Source organism: Lytechinus variegatus, chromosome 16 (assembly GCF_018143015.1).
Source record: "Lytechinus variegatus isolate NC3 chromosome 16, Lvar_3.0, whole genome shotgun sequence".
NCBI lineage: Eukaryota > Metazoa > Echinodermata > Echinoidea > Temnopleuroida > Toxopneustidae > Lytechinus > Lytechinus variegatus.
Window position 1 is genome coordinate 12,093,636 of NC_054755.1, and position 7,324 is coordinate 12,100,959.

The window sequence follows — 7,324 nt, forward strand, 5'->3', positions numbered from 1 at the left end:
TATATCAATGAACTTGCCCCGAAATTATATATTTTACAAGTGTCAAAGCAAAACAGACCTTCTGGTTGCTCTAAATTTATCACACATCACTGAAAACAATCACACTTGTCTTAAAAAAATGCTCAGCCTAGAAGTAATACTGACCCAGTCAATGTTTTAGTAACACAATTTTCATAGCATGGTTCTAATTACTTTGTAACATTTAACAATCAAATCAACAATCAATGATTAAAAGCTAGGGATCTTTGGAGTCACACACTTGAGGCAAATTTAAAAAGTGAATTATTTACAGGGTAAATGAAATATGATTTTGTTTCATAACAGCATTATTTTATATATAGTACCAAACATGTTTATTCTTGATAAACAAAAAAACCTCACATTATCATTGCAATATATACTTGTTTTGAGACATTCAGAAATATTTAAATGATTAATTTTTTTTGCTGATGTACAAGTACTGCTTCTAGAGTAAGAGAGCCTTTTATCTAAAAAGAAAAAAGGTTCAGGGGCCCATTTCATAAAACTTGTTTAAATAACAAATTTGCAAAAACTGTTAAAAGCTTCTGAAGTCCTTTAATCTACATGTAATTGGTTAATAGTAAAATTATTATAGAAACTGTTCATTTGTTATAATAATAATGAATAATAATAGGCATTTATATAGTGCCATCTATCTACAAATATTATTTTCTGAGGCGCGATGCTATTATTATTATTACCCCGGCCTAAGCTCTAGCTGCCTTTCAGCGCTTGTGCATTCAAGGAATTAATCCGGCCAGGTACCCATTTACCTCACCTGGGTTGAGTGCAGCATAATAACAAGTCTTGATGAAACAAACCCTAGGAGGAGTTTGAAAGGTGGCTCTCAGAACAGTGCATATTTCTTTCCTTGTTAAGTTTTGATTGTTGTCCCCCCCCCCTTTTTTTGTTTTTTTACTTTGTATTATTATGCAAAGTTGAGTATATCCATTTACAGAAATTGCACAATATAAATTCACAAGTAAAATCCAAGCCCGTAAAAGGTTTTAACTCCTTTTGCAACCTTTGATGAAACAGTATACTGACAGGGAATGTGTTGCATAGAGCTATTCATATTTAATTTCACACATTAATGGTAATTGTTTCGTAGATGATATCAGACCCTTACTTATTTTGTGATTGATTTAAAAATCACACTTAATTCAAGCTATTATGCTTCTAATTTAACATTGAACAAATTAACAAAACCATTTATCTTCAAAATATTGTCAGCCACTCTTCAAAATTTGACATATTGCTATAAGATCATTCCAGCTTTAGCTGCAAGAGTAACTATCTTGTCAGTATCACATATCTTTGCAGCAACCTGGAATAGGTTTGCGACTCACTGGTGGGCCATGATAAAGGCATGATACTTGATAGTTTAAGTCCAGCACACCACGTCACAACTTTGTTGTCGATTTGTCATCTGAAAAGCAGGGAAAAGATATGAAAAACTTATGAGTGGTATCTTCAAGCAAAGGTCTCAAACCATTTTAATGATGATGTATTGATATTTTCTTTTATGAATCATGTTATTGAAATTCTTAAGTCGAAATGTGAAAGAGGGGAGAGAGTTAGGAAGACAGCACTAATTTATTGACAATGCAATTGGCAGTTTTGGAAAAAGCACATAAAAGGAATGGGCAATTCTGTAAAATAAAAAAAAAACATCATGGAAATAAGGAATTATCATGGACTATCATGGAATTAACATTGAGAGAAACAAAGGAGGAGGAGGAGGGGGGAGGAATGGGAGATGATCAGGGGAATAAAAGGGATGGGCAAAGAAGAGAGGGAGAGATGGGAGAGAGGGAGAGAGAGAAAGGGAAAAGGGAAGAGTTAACGGAGGGAAGGGGAGCGACAACAGAAATACATCACAAACCTGCTATTGGTTTCACTTTTGTGCTCCTCATCTTGATAGCAAGCTGTATGCAATATACATAGAAAAGTCATGTCCACCATATTTAATCAAACAATTTTGTACAGATAAATCCTAGAAAAATAAACTTTATTCCACTACCTCTCTGTAAAATTAATAATACTATTAAGTGCTTGCATTTACACTTCTGACTAACATCATAACCCTTGTTTAATCCAGCTGCCCTCCTGGTACATAACAAAATCCAAAGAAAGAGTATTCCTCCTACATGTATGTCCTCACTTTATACACTGGGGTCGAGTTACAGGGCTTTGAACCCCATGTTCCACTGATTGATAGGCAAAAATCAGAACCTTAAAGGGGAAGTTCACCCTGAAGAAAACTTTGTTGTGAAAATAGCAGAAAAAATAGTAAAAATATTGGTGAAGGTTTGAGGAAAATCCGTTAAAGAGTAAGAAAGTTATTAAAAATTTTGGATTTGCGACGTCATAAACGAGCAGCTGCCCCATGTGTTATGTAATAAAAAATGTATAAATTTCAAATTTTATATGGTTCCTGATGACTTAATTAGGTGATCTGTCAATCGACAGATCAACTATTAATTTCGTAAGAATTTTCTTTTTTATTTATTATTTATTTATTTATTTCTTAATTTTTATTTTTCCACCCTTTTCTTGTTACCATAAAATCTCCAAATCTACATCATCAATTATCTTCAAAATATCATCAGATATGGGGACTTATCATGTTATGTGAATGAAACAAGTTCAAGGTCAAAAGGTCATCATGACGTCATCTAGACGCCATTTTGTAAAATCACATTATCAATCATATCTTCATTATCAATTATCAAAAATTAACCATATTTACATCACATTAACTTCAGGTCAAGGGTCAACTGTCCATGTCATCAAAGGTCATGTAAAGGTCACGACGTGCGCGTACGCGCGCGTCAAATTTTAAAATGCTCAAAATCGCTTTTAGACCAAAGTAGAGTATGTTTCAGGGGTGGTATTCTGAGATCCATTTTATCTCAGATAAAATAAAATATTTTATCTCCGTTAAAATCAGTGAGATAAAATACCCTTAAAATCTCTCCGAATTGGTATTCTGAGAACCATTTTATCTTCATTTTATCTCTGTAAGACACACCTATTTTTTAATCAATATCCAATTAGAAACGCGCTTTTATAGCTCTCTCATATCACTCAACCAATTAAAATCCATTCCGCCAGGAGGTGTGGCAAAGGGGTGAGATTGCGTCAATTTATTGACTTCAAATACGCTTGCACTATACGCTTAAGCGTCTTTACGGAGATTTCTTTTTAACAAAAAGGACAATACTCTCATCTTTTTTCGAAGTCTTTATCGCATCTTTTCAAGCATCATTTCAAAGACAATATTAGTCAAGAAAAGTCTTATGAAATACTCTCTGATTGTACAGGAACAGCGTTAAGGTGTTATTCTCAATAAATATGTAATTTTTCTTCATTTTCATGTCACCATTTGGGGTTAATTCACCTATAAATATTGGTGAAATCAACGTCGCAGAGATAAAATAGCCTCTACCCTCTTTTAAGTTTATTTTATTTTTTTCTTCAAAGTAACATGGGCGCAAGCACATCATCTGCGTTGCAATGGCCAGATACGCGATGGGTATGTGTACGCAGGCATTGTTCTGTTGCGTATCATCTGTAGATACGCAAGATAAAATTTATACGCAAGATAAAATCTAAAATTTTATCTGAGAGATAAAATCTCATCTCAGAATACCAATTTCATTTTAAGAGATAAAATAAAATATTTTAAAGATAAAATGACCTCAGAATACCACCCCAGGTCATTCTAAGCATTTCAAAAATTTGCGCGCGCGCACGGTTACGCGCGCGTTCTCGCGCGTAACGGCACTATAAAACATAGGATTGCCATTTTTTCATATCAATGCACCGATAATATAATTCTGAACAATTTGATACCTTGATCAACCTTCTACGACAAGTAATAAAGGAATTAGCCTCCATCAAAGTTTACAGCACGCGCGCGCGCACTAACCATAGACAATATATGTGCAAAAACATGCCTATACAAAATTCATTATAGCTCTTAAGGTAGTCCGTTGACCCCCATTTTTTTTTTTCATATTCGAATAGAGTATGGATGGGAGATGTGATTTCATGTCACATTTGACCCGAAATTTTATCATGACGTCATCAAAATGGCGTCGGAACTCAAAATTCCCATTTTGCTACTTATGACGTCATCATAATTATGCAAATTTGACTCTAACTGTAAATATTTGTCAATTTTCGCTCAGTTTTCAATATGTTGTAGCTGAGAACATGCTCTTCTTAATTTGATGGCTTGATTCACTTTTAAAGGAATGGATCATCCTGAAAAATGGCAAGTTATAGAGGCATGTCATTTTCGCTCATTTTGTGTGCAATATCTATGGGAAATGGCTTTTTCTCAAAACTGGATTTTACATTCCTCTATTTCGCGAGCCATATCTCCATTTCTGTTTCTTGGTTTTCTCTGAGCTTTGAGTATGTTGTAGCTGAGATTGTAAGCTATCGCAAGTGTGGTCTCCATTTTCCGATCAGATGCCGGGATCATGCCCGTATTTCACTTGCAAAATTTGATTTCAGATCTTCTCGTTTTGCTTATGTGTTAAGTCTATGGGAAGCGTGTAGCTGATTGGGTAAGGCATCAGACTTGTGTCCTTAGGGTCCCCGGTTCAAACCCAAAAGTGGACATAATTTTTTTTTCTTTTCAACATTTCGCAAATGTTCCTTAATCACCATTACAAGGTATATAAGTTCAAATATCACACAATTAAGTAGATTAAAATCGTTTTTAATAAGCCTATAACATGTACAATGTGTATCGCCTACACCTACATGTATTTCACATATTCTCATTTCCCTCTTTTTCAAGAGTATTCAACATATTCTTTTCGTAAGAAAAGTTCAGTTTTCATCATGATGATCATATTTATCTCAATAAACATGCTGATTGTCTTCGTGTTCATAAAATCAGAGACAGATCACCTAATTCGTCCTCATGACAAATAAAAATTCTAGTTTTGTTTTCTTTTCATGATCGGGTATGAAATGATTTGTCTATTGATATACAAAAGTTACAGTGAAAACCATTTTCAATTTTCTGAGAAAATGACATTTCATTGATTTTTTACCATTCGCCATGTAGGAATGCTGCTCGCATATGACGTCACAAATCAAATAATTGAAATTCTAATAACTTTTTAATTATTTGATGATTTTTTCTCAAACCTTCGGCAATATTTTATATTATTTTTTCTGCTATTTTTACAATAAACTTTTTGTCAGGGTGAACTTCCCCTTCAAGACGATGGTACTTAGTGTCTGAAGATCGATGCCAGATATGAAATGGCGAATGTTTGTATTTAAATCTTCTTCAATCCAAGGAAAATTATGATTTTACTTTAAGTTGAAATGCAGGGCTTAAATGAATCTGCTATCAAAGGTGATTCTGTGACTGTCCATGTTAACTGGCACTGATGCCCTCTCATTGACCTTGGAGATTTATTTTGCCCTTCTTATTTTTCACATTTTTTGTTATATAGAAATGTGCCCTAAAGCTAAAGTAGCCTTGCCCTAAATATTTTTAAGTGAGGGAAGTGAGATTCATTACCCCATCAACGACGCTTGATCTTTTACTTGACTTGTTAGTAGCTTGACTCCTGTCCATGAAAGCCCTGGTAGTCTTGAGAGCTACTGACGTCTCAGTGGTTGAGATCTGAGTCGTTTGAGTGGACCTTCGTCGTCCATGGCGGCCCCCGTATTTGTGGTACTTGGTCCGGAAGGCTTTCCTTACCTGTGGTGTTAAAAAAAAAAAGTGGAACATGACGCGAACTCATAATAAAATGCTAGGCATTCTGTGCAAGGACCCTATATTCTAAGTTTCTTGATCAAAGCCTATGAGTGGTTGCAAAGATGCAGGCATAAGTTTTTTCATGAAAAAAAATCGTATTTTTGCTCTCATTTGGAGGAGATTTTTGGCACAGTTGCTCTTCAAAATAAAGGAGTAATATAAAATGGAGCTTTTCTTGGATGTTAACAAAATGCATCATGATTACTCTTAAAAACAATTTGCCACACTTCGTAAGATGTAGCCGTGGATAGTTCATTGTCTGTATAAGTGGGTTACTTCGGATCTAGAGCCCATTTCATTAAGACTTAAATTACAGTGTCTTTGCCATGAAAAGTCTGTAACTACATCGGAAACCTTGAATATAATTGGCTACTGAGACCGGTTACCATGGCAGTTGTCATAGTGGCAAAATTACCATACATGTAGTTGTGAGTCTTTATGAAATGGCCCCCTTGAAAAAAATATGACAATTATTGAGTTCTTACCTCGTCATTCATCAAGCAGTTGACAATAAAGATGAATACCCCCTGTGAAAATTGAAATGAGAGGGAAAATGTTAATGATAGCGTATGGTTGAATTCAGTTCTATTCAATCCAGTTTAATTCAATTCCTTTCAATTCAATATAATTTAGTATAATTCAGTATACTTCAATTAATTTTAATTCTGTTGAACTAAATTCACTTCAATTCAGTTCCAATTCATTATACATGTAGTTCAACTCAGTTCAATCCATGTCTTGTCAAATTAATTGACTTACATTAAATTAAATTAAATTCAATACTATACAGTACAACTCAATACAGTTCAGTTCAATTCATTTCATTTCAATTCATTTCTATTTCTGTACAATTCAATTCATCAATTTACCTGGAGCGAGTTGAAGATAACAAACATGTATGCAAAGAAGAGTGAGCTATCGTAAGCAGCAAGGAGGCCAAATATCCATGTAAAACCCAATAATGGTTGTAGCAGAAGAACTGCACGTACTCCGGCCCTATACAAAGAGAAAAATATCAAGTGTAACATTTTGTGTAGCACTGCATTGTAGGCCATATATAAAATAATGATAAGATGTCCAAAAATTTGCTAATTTAAGAGTTATTATTAATTTCTTAAATTTAAGAATTTAAGAACTTAAGAGTTATTCTTGAAAATGTGGGACATTCTGGTGAATTATATCATAATTTAATTTTTCTTTTAATTTCTATCTTGATTGTCCAAATCGTCAAGTTGTAACTAGATATTTAATAAAATTTGAAATAATGATGCAAGTATATCTTGTGTTTTATGAGTAGCCACACTCCTTCAAAGGCAAACATACATTGGCAGGGCAGTCAGTCAGTCTTGTTTCGTTAAAATGTGCATATTCTCAAAGAAACTTTGAAACAAAATTAATTTTTCTTTTCACACACCAAATGAACCACAACATTGTGCCCAAGTGAATTAATATAGTTACTGATTATACAAATGCATGAAAATTCATAAATTGGTGTAAACTAGAAAAGAC

At 33.9% G+C, this 7,324-nt stretch overlaps 1 long non-coding RNA gene across 1 annotated transcript; it reads right to left on the reverse strand.

Moving 5' to 3' along the window:
- Positions 1-949: 949 nt before the first annotated feature.
- On the reverse strand, positions 950-5,754 carry LOC121430301. Its single transcript, XR_005972012.1, has 3 exons — positions 5,576-5,754; positions 1,907-1,949; positions 950-1,450 (listed from the first exon to the last, which is right to left on the reverse strand). It is a non-coding gene; the product is annotated as an uncharacterized LOC121430301 (long non-coding RNA).
- Positions 5,755-7,324: the final 1,570 nt, after the last annotated feature.